We start from the raw sequence: 17,650 nt of genomic DNA, 5'->3' as shown, positions 1-17,650 counted from the left end.
ATAACGGTGGTGTCATCTGCATATATGAGGTTGTTGATATTTCTCCTGGCAATCTTGATTCCAGCTTGTGCTTCTTCCAGCCCAGTGTTTCTCATAATGTACTCTGCATATAAGTTAAATAAGCAGGGTGACAATATACAGCCTTGACACACTCCTTTTCCTATTTGGAACCAGTCTGTTGTTCCATGTCCAGTTCTAACTGTTGCTTCCTGACCTGATAACAAATTTCTCAAGAGGCAGATCAGGTGGTCTGGTATTCCCATATCTTTCAGAATTTTCCTCAGTTTATTGTGATCCACATAGTCAAAGGCTTTGGCATAGTCAATAAAGCAGAAATAGATGTTTTTTTTGAACTCTCTTGCTTTTTCGATGATCCAGCAGATGTCCAGTCAATACTCGTTGGAAGGACTAAAGATGAAGCTGAAGCTCCAATACTTTGGCCACTTGATGTGAACAGCTGACTTATTGGAAAAGACCTGATGTTAGGGAAAGATTGAAGGCAGAGAATAAGAGGGCAATAGAAAATGACATGGTTGGATGGCATCACCAATGCAATGAACATGAACTTGGGCAAACTCCAGGAGATGGTAAGGGACAGGGAAGCCTGGCATGCTACAGTCCATGTGGCTGCAAAGAGTCAGACAAGACTTGGTGACTGAACAATGGAAACAAACATAATATGCACACAAATGTGTGTATATTTCCCTGCTGCATCAGGTAAGAGGGCTTAAGAGTAAAGACACTCCAGTAGCAGTGTGACACTCAGCATTCAGATCTTAGTTTCCAAAATAATTCTTTAACAAAAGGAACCAGGACTTCTTGAAAAAAAAAATGTCTGATACTAGCACTTGGGTAAGAAGTATGCAAGATGTACCTGGACCATCTTATAATACTAGGAAAGAAGAAAGTGAGAGGTGAGAATATATCAAAAGAACATTTGAAAAACCTCCCAGTTGTCAAAGCTGAAAATAATATATTTCTACATAAAGCCACCTTTAATACAAAGAAATAGATAATCTAAAAGTTAAAAGATGAAGAAAGATACGCCACAGAAGCATTCATTAAAAGATAGAGGGATGAATGTTGTTTCCAGTTCCATGTACAAGAAGCCTGGAAGTCATTTCCTCTTCTTGTTGTCCAGTCCCTTAGTTGTGTCCAATGTTTTGCTGCCCCGTGGGCTGTATGTATCATGCCAGGCTTACCTGGCCTTCACCAACTCCCTGAGTTTGCTCAAACTCATGTCAATTGACTGGTGATGCTATCTAACCACATCATTCTTTGCCACCCATTTCTCCTTTTACTTTTGATCTTTCCCTGCAGCAGGGTCTTTTCCAAGGAGTTGGCACTTTGCAATAGATGGCCAAAGTGTTGGAGCTTCACTTTCATCTTCAGTCCTTCTGCTGAATATACAGGGTTGATTTCCCTTAGGATTGACTACTTTGACCTCCTTGCTGTCCAATGTACTCTCAAGGGTCTTCTCCAGCATCACAATTTGAAAGTATAAATTCTTCCATGCTCATCCTTCTTTATGGCCCAACTCTCACATCCATACATGCCTACTGGAAAAACCATAGCTTTGACTATATGAACCTTGTTAGAAAAGCAAGAGTCTTTTAATTTCATGGCTGCAGTCACAGTCCATGTGACTGTGGATGTCTAGCTCTGTGGATGTCTAGCTCCAAGATGTCTAGCTCTAGGTGAGTGATCACACCTTTGCAGTTATTTTGGTCATTAACATCTTTTTTGTGTAGTTTTTCTATATATTCTTGCTACCTTTTCTAAATATCTTCTGCTTCTATTCGGTCCATAGTTTCTGTTCTTTATTGTGCCCCTCTTTGCATGATATGTTCCCTTATTATCTCCAATTACTTGAAGAGAGCTCTAGACTTTCCTATTCTATTGCTTTCTTCAATTTCTTTGTACTGTTCACATAGGAATGCCTTCTTATCTCTCCTTGCTATTCTTTGGAATTCTGCATTCAGATGGGTGTATCTTTCCTTTTCTCCTTTGCCTTTTGCTTCTCTTCTTTTCTCAGCTATTTGTAAGATCTCATGAGACAACCATTTTGTTTTTTGCATATCTTTTTCTTGGGGATGGTTTTGATCACCGCCTCCTTTACAATGTTACAACCTCCATCCATAATTCTTCAGGCACTCTTTCTCTCTCAGATCTATTCCCTTGAATCTATTTGTCACCTCCACTGTATAATCATAAGGAATTTCAATTCAATTCAGTGCAGTTCAATTCAGTTGCTCAGTCGTGTCCAATTCTTTGTGACCCCATGGACCGCAGCATGCCAGGCTTCCCTGTCCATCACCAACTCCCAGAATTTGCTCTAACTTGTGTCCATCGAGTTGGTGATGCCATCCCACCATCTCATCCTCTGTCGTTCCCTTCTCTTACCTTCAGTCTTTCCCAGCACCAGGGTCTTTTCAAATGAGTTATCTCTTCACATCAGGTGGCCAAAGTATTGGAGTTTCAGCTTCTGATGAATACTCAGCACTGATTTCCTTTAGGATGGACTGGTTGGATCTCTTTGCAGTCCAAGGGACTCTCAAGAGTCTTCTCCAACACCACAGTTCAAAAGCATCCATTCTTCAGTGCTCAGCTTTCTTTATAGTCCAACTCTCACATCCATACCTGAATACTGAAAAAACCATAGCTTTGACCAGATGGACCTTTGTTGGCAAAGTAATGTCCCTGCTTTTTAATATGCTGTCTAGTTTGGTCATAGCTTTTCTTCCAAGGAGCAAGCATCTTTTAATTTCATGGCTTCAGTTACACATCTGCAGTGATTTTTGAGCCCCCTCAAAATAAAGTCTCCCACTTTTCCATTGTTTCCCTATCTATTTGATATGAAGTGATGGGACCCAATGCCATGATCTTAGTTTTCTGAATGTTGAGCTTTAAGCCAACTTTTTCACTCTTCTCTTTCAACTTTAATCAAGAGGCTCTTTACTTTCTCTTTGCTTTCTGCTATAAGGGTGGTGTTACCTGCATATCTGAGGTTATTGGTATTTCTCCTGGCAGTCTTGATTCCAACTTGTGCATCATCCAGTCCAACATTTCTCATGATGTACTCCACATATAAGTTAAATAAGCTGGGTGACAATATGCTCCTTTCCTGATTTGGAAGCGGTCTGTTGTTCTATGTCCAGTTCTTACTGTTGCTTCTTGACCTGCATAGAAATGTCTCGAGGCAAATAAGGTGGTGTGGCATTCCCATTAAGAATTTTCCACAGTTTGTTGTGATCCACACAGTGAAAGGCTTTGATGTAGTCAATAAAGCTGAAGTAGGTGTTTTCTGGAATTCTCTTGCTCTTTTGATGATCCAGCAGATGTTGGCAGTTTGATCTAGTTCTTCTGCCTTTTCTAAATCCAGCTTGAACATCTGGAAGTTCACAGTTCATGCACTATTTAAGCCTGACTTGGAGAATTTTGAGCATTACTTTGCTAACGTGTGAGATGAGTGCAATTGTGTAGTAGTTTGAACATTCTTTTGCATTGCCTTTCTTTGGGATTGGAATGAAAACTGATCTTTTCTAGTCCTGTGGCCACTGCTGAGTTTTCCAAATTTTTCTGGCATATTGAGTGCACTCCATTTCTTCTCAGGGATACTTTCCCACAGTACTAGATATAATGGTCATCTGAATTAAATTCAGCCATTCCAATGCATTTCATTTCACTGATTCCTAAAATGTTGATTTTCACTTTTGCCATCTCCTGTTTGACTATTTGCAATTTACCTTGATTAATGGACCTAACATTCCATGTTCCTATGCAAGACTGTTCTTTACACCATCAGACTTTACTTCCATCAGCAATCACATCCACAACTGTGCTTTGTTTTTGCTTTGGCTCCATCTCTTCATTCTTTCTGGAGTTATTTCTCCACTGATCTCCAGTAGCATATTGGGCACCTACTGACCTGGGAAGTTCATCTTTTGGTGTCATATCTTTTTGCCTTTTCATACTATTCATGGGGTTCTCAAGGCAAGAATACTGAAATGGTTTTCCATTGCCTTCTCCAGTGGACCACGTTTTGTCAGAATTCTCTATCATGACCCGTGCATGTTGGGTGGCCCTACAAGACATGGCTCATAGTTTCATTGAGTAAGATAAGGCTGTGGTCCATGTGATCAGTTTAATTAGTTTTCTGTGACTGTGGTTTTCATTCTGTCTTCCCTCTAAGGGATAATGATAAGAGTATTATGGAAGCTTCCTGATGGGAGAGACTGGCTGTAGGGGAAATTGGTTTTTATTCTGATGGGCAGGGCCATGCTCAGTAAATCTTTAATCCAATTTTCTGTTGATGGGCAGGGCTGTGTTCCCCCCCTGCTGTTTCACCTGAGACCAAACTATGGTGGAGGTAATGAAGACAATGGTGACCTCCTTCAAAAGATCCCGTGCAGACACTGCTGCACTCAGTGCCCCTGACCCTGCAGCAGGCCACTGCAAACCCACGCCTCTACTTAAGACTCCTGGATACTCACAGACAAGGCTGGGTTAGTTTCTTTTGGGGTCACTGGTCCTTTCTCCTGGGTCCTGGTGCACATAAGATTTTCTTTGTGTCCTCCAAAAGTCTGTTTCCCCAGTCCTGGGTAAGTTCTGGTGGCTCTATGGTGGGGTTAATGGTGACCTCCTCCAAAAGGGCTTATGCCACAGCCAGGTCTGCTGCATCCAGAGCCCCTGCCCCTGCAGCAGGCCACTGCTGACCCGTACTTCCATAGGAGACACTCAAACACTCAAAGGCCGGTCTGGTTCAGTCCCTGTGGGGTCTCATGGTATGAAACGGTTTTGTTTGAGCCCTCTGAGTGTCTCTGGTGGGTGTGGGGTTTGATTCTAAATGTGATTTTGTCCCTCCTCCCATCTTGCTTGGGCTTCTCCTTTGCCCTTGGATGAGGGGTATCTTTTTATGGTGGGATCCAACATTCTCCTGTTGATGGTTGTTCAGAAGCAAGTTGTAATTTTGCACTTCTTGCAGGAGAAGATGTGTGCATATCTTTCTACTTTGCCATCTTGATCCAGGGAAACCATAACAGATTTAATCTAGGTCACATAAGGATATATATACATACTTCACACACTGCTGAAATCTAGCTTGATGGATTTTGAGCATAACCTCGCCAGCATGTGAAATGAGCACAACCGTATGGTAGTTTGGGCATTCTTTGTCATTGCCCTTCTTTGGGATTGGAGTGAAAACTGACTTTTTCTAATCCTGTAGCTACTGCTGAGTTTTCCAAATTTGCTGGCATTTTGACTGCAGCACTTTAACAGCACCATCTGTTAGGATTTGAAATAGCTCATCAGGAATTCCATCACCTCCACTAACTTTCCTTAGGAATGCTTCATGCTCCAGGATGTCTGATTCTAGGTGTGATCATACCATCGTGGTTATCTAGATCATTAAGACCTTTTTTATATAGTTCTTCTGTATATTCTTTCCCTCTTTTCTTAATCTCTTCTGCTTTTGTTAGATCCCTACCATTTTTTTCCTTTATCAGGCCATCCTTGCATGAAATATTCCCTTGATATCTCCAATTTTCTTGAAAAGATCTCTTGTCTTTCTTATTCTCTTTTTCTCCTTTATTTCTTTGCATTGTTCATTTAAGCAGACACTTCTTATCTCTCCTTGCTATTCTCTGAAAGTCTGCATTCAGTTGGTTATATCTTTCCCTTTCTCCCTTGCCTTTCACTTCTCTTCTTTCCTCAGTTATTTATAAAGCCTTCTCAGATAGCCACTTTGCTGTCTTGCATTTCTTTTTCTTTGTGATGGATTTAGTCACTGCTTCCTGTCCAAGGTTACAAACATCTATCCATAGTTCTTCAGCCACTTTGTCTATTAGATCTAATCCCTTGAATCTATTCATCACTTTCACTGTATAATCATATGGGATTTGATTTAGATCATACCTGCCTGGCCTAGTGATTTTCCCTACTTTCTTCAATTTAAGTCTGAATTTTGCAATAAGAAACTCATGATTTCAGGAGCAGTCAGCTCCTGTTCTTGTTTTTGCTCACTGATAGAGTTCTTCTTCACAACATGCAAAGATTTGAAAAGATTGAAAAATCAACAATTTTCCTTGAATATTTAAGAGAGAGAAGGACACAGAGTAAACCTTGCCTCCAAAATGGAGAGACAGAAAAGTTAATACAGGAATCACTGCTTACCAGAGAGCAGATTAGAAACAGAAACCACTGTAGGAACTAGTGGCAGAGTAGGAAAACCTTAGCTGTAATTGAAGAATTGCTGGAGTCTCCATCTGAATGAATCTGAGACTGAAAAACCCAAGGGAAATGGAGTCATGGAAGGCCTGCACAATATTTTGAAATTTATCTTCATGAATTTGACCAGTTGCCTATAGTGAACCCTGGAGAAAAATTCCTTCATGCTTCCAGCAGTCAAAAAGGAATCATTTTGAAACACACCAGAGCACTTATGGCTTCCCTGGTAGCTCAGCTGGTAAAGAATCTGCCTGCAATGCAGAAGACCACAGATCTTCCTGGGTCAAAAAGATCTCCCAGAGAAGGGTTGGGCTAACCACTCCAGTATTCTTGGGTTTCTCTGGTGGCTCAGATGGTATGTAATCTGCCTGCACTGTGGAAGACCTAGGTTCAAACCCTGGGTTGGGAAGATCCCCTGGAGAAGGGAACCCACTTCAGTATTCTTGCCTAGAGAATTCCACCCATGGGGTCACAAAGAGTTTAACAGTATTGATCAACTTTCACTTCAAGAAAAGAGCACTTCTTTCTTCTTAATAAGGAAGAAGGCCTACCTTCAGGGAAAAACTAGTTAACTAGAGCCTAACCTCTTGGGATACTCTCAGATCCTAACTGTCCTGGGGGAAGGGAAATATTCAATGCCAGTCAACAATAGCCTCCCATGTTGGAAAATGGAAATATCCAATCTCAGCCCACTCTAATCATCTGTACCATTTCATAAAAAGAAAACTGAGAAACACCTGTGAAATTTACAATCCTGAGGCATAGCATCAACTGAAGAACTGAGAGCTAATTATAGGACGGTAGAATACTTCTTTCCCTCTTACACTTCACCAATACATTACTAAAGACATATTTATAGAAGTTCTTTTACCTGGTATATCATGTCTATCTATCAAGAAAACATTGCAAGATATACCAAAAGGTTATATATATATATATATATATATATATATATATATATATATAATTTGAAAATCAGAATCAGACACAACAAACATGTTGGAAAGATCAGACTGACAATTTAGGCCAACTATGATTATATAGCTGGATGAGATGATTGAATGGTATCACGGACTCAATGGACATGAGTTTGAGCAAAGTCCAGGAGATGGTAAAAGACAGAGAAGCCTGGTTTGCTGCAGTCCATGGAGTCACAAAGACTCTGACATGACTGAGGAACTGAACACCAAGAATGATAAATATGCTTGGAGCTATAATGGATAAAGTAGACAGCATGCAAAAATAGATGGGCAGCATATGCAGAGATGGAAATACAAAGGAAAAAAGCAAAAACAAAAGTTAGAGGCAAAAACACTGTAACAGAAATGAAGAATGGATTTGATGTATTCAAGTAATCAAAGCTATGGTTTTTCCAGTAGTCATGTATGTATGCAAGAGTTGGACCATAAGAAAGGCTGGGTGTCGAAGAATTGGTGCTTTTGAACTGTGGTTTTGGAGAAGACTCTTGAGAGTCCCTTGGAATGCAAGGATATCAAATCAGTTAATCCTAAAGGAAATCAACCCTGCTTGTTCACTGGAAGGACTGATGCTGAAGCTGAAGCTCCAATACTTTGGCCACCTGATATGAAAGGCTGACTCACTAGAAAAAAGACCCTGATGCTGGTAAAGATTGAAAGCAGGAGAAGAAGGGGATGACAGAGGATGAAATGGTTGGATGGCATCAATGACTCAATGGACATGAGTTTGAGCAAGCTCCAGAAGATGGTAAAGGACAGGGAAGCCTGGCATGATGCTTTCTATGGAGTCACAAAGAGTTGGGCATGATTGAGTGACTGAACAATAGCAAATTCATAGAAAGGACACAGTTGAGGAAAGAAACTGTGAACCTGAAGAATATAAATAAAATCCTCAAAAAACAAAAAGCAAAGAGAACAAAACCTAAAAAGAACACATAGAATATCCAATTACTGTGGGAAAACTGTAATTGTCCGCAATGGGAATATCAAAAGAAGAAGCAAGAGAGAAAGAAACAGAATAAACATTTGAAAAAATAATGACTGAAATTTTACCCAAATCAAAGTCAGACACAAAACCACTGATCCAGGAAGCTCAGAAAACACCAAGAGGATAAATGCCAAAACAATTACAGAAAGAAAAACTATACCTAGGAATATGATTTTCAAGATGCAAAGACAAAGGAAATCAAAGATAAAGGGGGGAAAAAAAATCCTGAAAGAAGCCAGAGGGAAAGGTGTTTATCTTACCTACTGAGGAACAAAGGGACAAAGATAATAATTATATCCAATGTCTTCAGGAACATGCAAGCAGGAAGAAAATGGAAAGAAATATTTAGTGTTTAGAGAAAAGCCCCATCAACACAGATTTCTGTACCATGTAATATTATTCTTCAAAAGCGAAGGAGAAATAGGCTCTAGAGGAAACAATAATTGTAGGAATCTGTTGCCACCAGACCTGCACTGCAAATAATGTTCAAAGAAGTATATTACAGAGAAAAAAAGTAATATACCTCAGAAATTCACTCTAAAAAATTAAGGAAAAATTACGGAACAACATCAAAGAAAGAATAAATGAATATAAAATTAAAACTTCTATTTTTTGTATTCTAAAAGCAAGCAAAAATATAGAGGGAATGTTTATTCTGGAAACTTTGACTTCAAGACAAGAAAGAGTATCACAGATAGAGAAAGATTTATGTAATTATAATGGGATAGTCTTCAAGATGGCATAATAATCCTAAATGCCCATGAAACAAGCAGAGCTTCAAAGTACATAAGGAAAAAACAGATAGGCCTGAAAAAAGAAATAGACAACTTCACAATTACAGATGAAGTTTTCAACATTTCTTTCTCCATAATTGACAGAATAGGCAGAAAATTCATAAATGATATATATGTAACCTAAAAAACTCAAGTAATTTGATCTAGTTGTACTTATAGAACACTTAAACAATAGAAGAATACACATTCTTCTCAAGTGACCATGGAATATCCATCAAGATAGAACTGAAACCATGCAACTCAGATTTGGGCTTGAACCCATGGTCTTTTAATTGAGATCACACAGATGGTCTCAGGACTTAATGAGGCTCAGGTTCTTGATGTCTTATCGTGGTAAGAATCCAGTGAGAAACATTGATGGGTAAGAAGTGGATTTATAATCTTGAGAGAGAAACACAATGCACAGATAGAGTGTGGATCATCTCTGAAGGCTGTGCTGTGCTCAGTTGTGTCCAGCTCTTTATGATCCTGTGGACTGCAGCCCACCAGGTTCCTCTGTCCATGGGTATTATCCAGGCAAGAATACTGCAGTGGGCTGCCATGCCCTCCTCCAGGGGATCTTCCCAACCCAATGATTGAACCCAGGACTCCCGCATTGCAGGCAGATTCTTTACTGTCTAGTTAGTTTTTATGTACTGGGTAATCTTATAGGCTAATAAGTGGGAGGATTATTTCAACTATTTCAGAGAAGGGATATGGATTTCCATGAATTGGGCCACTGCTCACTTTTTGACCTCTAATGGTTGGGCTCAGAACTGTCAAGGTTCTGGTGGATAAGTCATTTAGTTTACACATTACAGTGAGCACATAATAAGGCTTAAGGCTACTTGAAGCTGAATTTTCCAACATCTTGGACCTAGTTGGTACTAATCAGTTTTTATCATGTCCTATGGCTATGTCACTCTTTTAAAAACTGTGCTCTACTTCCTTCTCTCCTGTTTCAGAACAAATAGAATTTAGAAGCAGAAATAATGCAAAGTATCTTCTCAGATCATAACACAATTAAATTAGAAGTTGATAACAAGTGTCTATAAAATCTCCAAATATCTTAAATTAAACAATATAGTACTAAATAATCAGAGCACAAAGAGGAAATTTCAAATAAAATTTGTAAAACAAACAAAAAAAAATTGAATTAAATATAAACTAAAATACAAATCATTGAAATTCATTTAGCAGCAAAATTATAGCCTTAAGAGCACATGATAGAAAAGAAGAAAGGTCTGTAATCAGTCATCCAAGCTTCCTCATTAAGAAATTAAAGAATAACAAAGTAAACCTAAAGCAAGCAGAAAGAATGTAATACTGTAATAAGAGTAGAAATAACTGAACTTGTAAACAGAAAAACAAAAGGGAAAATCACTTTTTAAAAAGCCAATAATTTGAAAACAATAAAATTGATTAATTTTTAGTTAGCATAATCTTTTAAAAAGTAGAGATGCGTGTTGCTAATATAGATGAATGCACAAGTAAAGAGTTCGCATGTTGTAACTAAAAATTGTGCATGTCGCAAAGAAAACTGAAGATCCCAAGTGTTGCAACTAACACCCAGTTCAGACATATAAATAAATATAAATAATAAAGGGTAGTGAGAGAACATTATGAGCAATTTCATGTTCATAAATTGAACAACTTAGGTGACATGGCCACTTCATTGAAAGTCACAACTATCCGAATTCACTCAAACACAAAAATATCACTTGAATGTCTTCTATCCATTAAAGCAATTGAATTTGTAATTAAAATCATTTAAAAATACACCTTAGAACCTAATAATTTTGCTGGCAGAATGGAATGGGGCAGAGCTTTCCCAAGGACCCAAGTGAAGGAGGTCAGGTAAGGACCCTGAGCAATTTTAAACTTGCAATGTAGGCAAGACACAGTAGAGCTTGCTTCTGGCCTGATTATGCTTTCAATTACCCCGGGGCTAAGTATTTCTCAAGTGTGGAGCCTAGGGAGATTTGGAATCTCAAACCTATCCTCTGCAATAGCATTTCTCAGGAATCCTCTAAAGAGAAAGTGACATTGCCAGGATAATTTTGAAGAACATTTTATTTAGCTACAATTCTGCTGTCATTTTCTATATGTTTGGTATTTCACTCCCCTTTTGATTAATAGAGACATTCTCATAAATAAAAGATCTTGGTCTCTTGAAACTGTCTGTCTTGCTCTCTTATTTCTCCTGTGAAGTCATAATCCCCCATTTGTGACATCACTGTCTTCACTGCAATCAACAGTGATGCTTCAAGCTGGGGATTAAATGCTCCAGAAGAGGAAGGCTTTATAAGAGCAGAGGGACTCTCAAGGAAAAAAGGTTCAATTAGCATGGAAATGGCTCTTAAAAAAAAAAAAAAAAAAAGATGTGGGGGTAGAGGGGCCAGAGCAAGGGATGAGTAGACAGTCCCAGTGACTGGAGTGGTTTACTTTGAAATAATTACTTTGGTCTTCCTCTTAACTCTAGCTAAAATAGAAATCATCACCCTCTTGAATGAATAAATATTCAATATTAAGGAAACACTGAAAATTATAACCAACTAAAGGCTGTGGGTTATAAATATGGATGTTGTTCCTCCATCATAATTTCCATATGGGCCTGTTAAATTGACCATGGTCAAAGAAACATTAGAGAATGCGGTGGTACAAGAATCAGTTGTGTTTCTAAATATACGTAATTTGTCCTGTCCTCCCACTTCAGCATCGCTTTGTAGCAACCTTCAACCCCATCTTTAATTCCTCTAGGGTTTATTAGCCTTCCTTTAGTTTGTTAAAATTTCTAAGCTCTTTTCCACTTCAGTGTTTCACTCTCTGTTGCCCTTCATCCAGGAATACTCTTCCTCCACCCTCATTCCAAGCCTTGTTCTGTTAATCATTCAAGTCCAAACAATAATGATACTTCCCCTGAGAGTTCTGCACTGAACCCTTGTCACTCTCATCTACATTTGTTGTTGTTCAGTCACTCAGTTATGTCCAGCTCTTTGCGACCCCATGGACTGCAGCACACCAGGCTTCCCTGTCCTTCACCATCTCCTGGAGCTTGATCAAACTCATGTCCATTGGATAAGTGAATCCATCCAACCATCTCATCTTCTGTCATCCCCTTCTCCTGCCTTCAATCTTTCCCAGCATCAGGGTCTTTTTCTAATGAGTCAGCCCTTCTCATCAGGTGGCCAAAGTATTGAAGTTTCAGCTTCAGCATCAGTCCTGCCAATAAATACTCAGGATTGATTTCCTTTAGGATTGACTGTTTGATCTCCTTGCAGTCCATCTCAAGAGTCTTCTCCAACACCACAGTTCAAAAGCATCAATTCTTTGACCCTCAGCCTTCTTTATAGTCCAATTGTCACATCCATAGGTGACTACTGGAAAACAAAAAACAAAAAACCCCCAAAACATAGCTTTGACTATATGGACCTTTGTTTGATCTCAATGAACCTTTATATTTCCTAGTAACCATCATGATTCTAATATATGTTTATGTGTTTGATGTTTCTGTATACTGTCTCCTTTAAATAAGTTCTATTTTTCATGAATGCAAGAAACATATCCACTCTAGTAGTGCTACAATTCAGTACTAAGGACAAAACCTGGCAGACACATATAGTTGTACCACATTCATAAAGAAACCAAGATTGTACGGCTTCCTTAAGGGATTCTGGAGAAAAATCTCTTCACTGAATGAAGATTAAATGGCCTCCAAATTCATATCAAGCTATACATCTATGTGGGACATCCCAGGTGGCACTAATGGTAAAAAACCCACTTCCCAATGCAGGAGACATAAGGGACATGGCTTTGATCCCTGGGTTAGGAAGATCCCCTGGTAGGGGGCATGACAACTCACTCCAGTATTCTGTGGACAGAGGAGACTGGTGGGCTACAGTCCTTAGGGTTGCAAAGAGTCGGACATGACTGAAGGGACTTAGTACGTAGCATGCATATGTCTTTATAGTTCCCAAAGTAATTCTCCTAGTTGCTCTCATCACATGTCTTCTGTTCTTTAGTGTTTCACAATGAAAATGAGCACAGATATAGAACCCAATTAAAAAAAAAAAAAAAACCCAATAAAAGGAGAGGGTTTCATTCTGGGAATTATTTATATAAATATTTATAGGGAATATATATGTATAAGTAGGTTGACCAAATAATCTATCAACTAATAAGAACTATGTCATGTGTAAAGGGGAGTACTATCTATAATTATGATACAACAATAAACCAGAATTGTCTTATGCTAATTGGACATATGGTCACCTTATGTATCAGGTATTTTGGTAAACCTTAGAGAAGATATATATAGAAGATAAAATGTTTATCTTTAAATATCACATAGTATATTGGAAAGGTGGTATACATAAACTCATAACTATAAAGTGATACATTTATCTTCTCAAGAGGGTTATAGATAAAGTGCTGTAGATATGCAGAGTAAATATCTCTGAAGAGATCAATGACTGTTTCCAAAGAGTACAAATTATGTTAATCATGTACTGACAGACTAATTCTTCAAATAATCCCATATAACATGATACAAACATATTAGACTATTCCACATCAATGCCTTAAACCAATTTAACTTATGGCTACAAGATACACTTGCAATGTAAAGAAAGAGAAGAGAGTTCTAGACTATATATATATTCATATATTTGAGGCTTATCTCTCAAACAAGATACCCCATAGGAAAAGACTTGCTTCTTTTCTTGTCACCTTTACACACTATCAACAATTTTTTGGTTCCCTGAACATCCACAGTCACATTGTGTTGATTAATTCGTTGTTTAACTGGGCTAACCACAAAAGATTGTTTGTCATGTCTAGTGATATAGACAAATGTCTAGTGATATAGACTGTTCCCTGGTGGCTCAGAGGATAAAGCATCTGCCTGCCATGCGGGAGACTCGGGTTTGATCCCTGGGTTGGGAAGATCCCCTGGAGAAGGAAATGGCAACCCACTCCAGTATTCTTGCTTGGAGAATCCCATGGAGAGGAGCCTGGCATGCTACAGTCCATGGGGTCGCAAAGAATCAGACACGACTGAGCAACTTCACTTCACTTCACTTTAGTGATATAGAATTAGACCAGTAAGATAATATATCCTCCCTCCTTGTTTTTTTTATAAAATATGATTATCACAGAATTTATAATTCTGAGTATGATGTTGATGAAACAAAAACGTTGTTCCATTACTGGAAGCATCAATGGTCCCAAGCAGCACAAAGTTGGCCCATACTGGGTCTGAAATAGGGCTGTTAAATCTTACCCAAAGATATTACTTTTTTAGAATTTTAAACTTATACTAAGTCAAGTTGGACTCAAGAAGATCACGGATAAAGAAGCTTCAGCTTGGAAACAAGAAATAACTTGTCTTTCAGATACCAAGTAGTAGAATGTGGCAAAACTCTAATACCCTGAGTCCCAGTTGAGAATATCTTTCATGCTGCCTTTCATTAGCGAGTCCCCCCATTGTAACAAGATACATGACGTGTGGCTGCTAATTTAGCATGTACTTTTCCAGCAGCTCTAGGTATAAATATATTTCTGTTACCATTGTCTAATGAAAAAGAAAGCATGTATCCTACCCCCTACAATTTCTCCCCATCTTATCTATGCATGTAGAAGTCTTTAAAATTTATGGGGATCAAATACTTAAAAAAAAATATCTAGAAATGTCACCAATCTTCAACTTTCATTACCTTTGAATCAAAGGTATAAGAAATCGGAACCCTAAGGCAAGGCAATGAAAGCTTAATTGCTCTAGAAATATACATCCTATTGTATTGTCAATTTGGCTCTAAGAAATTCAGGCAATCTCAAGTACTCAGGGAATTGAGAAATAGAATTCTCTTTAAAGAAGGATGAAGAAACACTTAGCTTAATTATTTCTTTACTTTTCAGCTTGTCGTTATTAGAAGTGGTGTTTGGGAATTTGGTCAGTACTTCTGCAGAAGACAATGTTTTGCTTCCCCAAAGCATCATCGTTGTCATCCTCATCAACAATAAATAGTAATATAACAATTACCAAGATGGATATAGATATCAAAAGCTGATCTAAGTTGATATGCATGTATAATATTTAATCTTCACAAATGTCTTATGAAAGAGGTGATACTATTATTCTCCTTTTACACATCAGGAAATTATGGCTGAATGCACAGTTCTAGCTGCTGAGAACACAAGTAGGCAAGTTCCCCTAGACAGCTTGTATTATTCATTGATTTTGTCAGTGGATGGCTTAAGTGATAGAGCTATTAGATGAAGTGCAGTCCCAAAGGAGAAGGTGCTATGTTTGCAAGGGCAGTCGGGGAAAACGACAGGATGAGGATGCCCTTGGTTTGCTCATGACGTTGCTAGGTAGACGTTTTAGAGATTTCTAAAATAGTAGCCATTTGTGGGGAAATAAATTAAAAGTGTGATGTTGGTGGCTGGAGTAAGAATGAGTGGACTGAATTTATAGGAGTGAAAGATTTATACAAAGCAAAAGTGATGATGGCAACAATGTGTAAAGTGTATAGGTCAGTCATTAGGACAGTTGGATTCTCATTAAAAATGTTCCATCAACCAACTGTGTGACCTGTAACTTTCTCATCTGTAAAATGAAATACATTAACTAAATGACTTCTAAAATTCCTTAAGTATTAACAAATTCTATGACTTTATATTACTATAGAAATATTTTCTCACTTTACTGATAGAAAAAATAAGCTCTTCTAGAAATGACTTTTCAAGTTTAACACAAACCAATAAGCAACAGAACTATGTCTAGAACTCAGACCTTTTGACATCTACCTCTCAAATAGAGAAAAAGGAAGACACAGTTTGGGATACATTATTTACCATATTCATTTATTTTAAGAGGTAGTCAATTAACAATGTAAATATATTCAATAAACATTTAGATAAATTTAATAAGTAATAAGTTCATATAAAACCACTCATTTAAAAGTGGTTTATTGTTTGTTTGTTCATTTTTTAGTAAGTGTAACATATTCCCTGGCAACTCAGTGGTATAGAATCCTCCTGCCAATGAAGGAGACTTGGGTTCTATCCTTGGGTTGGGAAGATCCCCTGGAGAAGGAAATGGAGACCCACTGCAGTATTCTTGCCTGGGAAATCCCATGGACAGAGGACCCTGGCAGGCTACAGTCCATGGAGTTGCTAAAGACTAGTTAGTACTAGTTCAAGACTTAGCACTAAACAACAACATATCAACAGCTATTTTTAGACTGTTTGTCCCTCAGTTTTGTTTTTTTTTTTTTTTTTTTTCTTTAAGACAAAATCTGAGACTGGCTAGACAAATTGGAAAACTAAGCCTCAGAATTCATTATTTATCCTAAATGGCATTTTTCTTTCTTACTGTTTCTTTCATACTATTTGAAAGCAGAATCATATCCCCCAAAGTTGATGTGGCTTTGAAAAAAAGAAAAACAAAAGGAAGGGGGAAAAAAGATTCCAACACTGATCCTGCAGTTGTTCTCACAGTGCGATTTACCCATCAGAGCTGAAAATAACCTATATTTTATTTCCCTTATTTTTAGAAAACTGCCATGGACACAGGGGTGGCCGAGTGGCCAGCTGTGCCCTGAAATGCCTGAAGCCATCACAATCAGCGCTCCACTGTCTGAGGCTCTCAAAATGAAACACTTTGAACACTCATTCAAAGGTGTGAAAGCATGAAATTGGCACAATGGTCAGCTACTGCGGCACTTCCCATATTTTTGCACTGCCTTCTGCTTCCCTTGTCTGCCCTTTCCACTCTCTGTCCCTTGATTCTGACAGTTCTTCAAATATCTGCTTAAACAGCTGTGGCAGCCTGGGAGAGAGAACTGGAACATTCTTAGACAGTCTCTGTCTTGAAGAATACTGAGGGGGAAAAATACTGCATTCAAATTCCCCGAAAATGTTTCCTTAGACAATGGATGGAATAGATCTGAGAAAGGCACTACATACACATCGATACATTAGTGTACAGGTCACTTATTGGTTCAAAGAACCTCCACCTTAACCCACCTTCTTGAGTGCTGAGTTGCTTCAGTTGTGTCTAAGTCTTTAGGACCCTATGGATTCAATCCATGGGATTTTCTAGGCAAAAATACTGGAATGGTTTGTCATGCCCTTCTCCAGGGGATCTTCCCAACACAAGCATAGAACTAGTGTGTCTTATGTTTCCTGCATTGGTGGGTGGGTTCTTTACCACTAAAGTGAAAGTGAAGTTGCTCAGTCATGTGTCTTTGCAACCCGTGGACTATAGCCCACCAAGCTCCTCCATCCATGGGATTCTCCAGGCAAGAATACTGGAGTGGGTTTACCACTAGGGTCACCTGAAAAGCAATGTTCTCATTGTCTTTCCAATCCCATTACTCATGCCCCGCCTTTCAACTTGATTCAATTAGGATATTCTGTCTAGGGCTTTGGGATGATCTCACCTACCTTGTTTCTATAGTAGAATCTAGCCCAGTCCATGCCGTGATGTGTCTTCAATATGTTTACCTCAGTGTATTGTTGCATAAATTAAAGTCCAGTATTTCACTCAGCAACTATTTTTGGAAAAGTTGCTCCAAATGAGCCTGTACATCATTGACTTTCCAGAGATTGCCATAGGAAATGCACCCTCATCTTGCCTTTACCCATTATTCCAAGAATATACTCTGTCTTCTTTTATATCA

The 17,650-nt window shown here is 38.5% G+C and overlaps 1 long non-coding RNA gene across 1 annotated transcript; it reads left to right on the top strand.

The window, feature by feature from the left end:
* The first annotated feature begins 11,217 nt into the window (after window positions 1-11,217).
* On the top strand, window positions 11,218-16,941 carry LOC132343758 (uncharacterized). Its single transcript, XR_009492698.1, has 2 exons — window positions 11,218-11,301; window positions 16,523-16,941. It is a non-coding gene; the product is annotated as an uncharacterized lncRNA (long non-coding RNA).
* The last annotated feature ends 709 nt before the right edge of the window (window positions 16,942-17,650 follow it).

The sequence above is a fragment of the Bos taurus genome, chromosome 24 (assembly GCF_002263795.3).
Source record: "Bos taurus isolate L1 Dominette 01449 registration number 42190680 breed Hereford chromosome 24, ARS-UCD2.0, whole genome shotgun sequence".
NCBI lineage: Eukaryota > Metazoa > Chordata > Mammalia > Artiodactyla > Bovidae > Bos > Bos taurus.
Note: the sequence above shows the minus strand (reverse complement) of the source record. Positions and strands in the feature narration are given on the sequence as shown.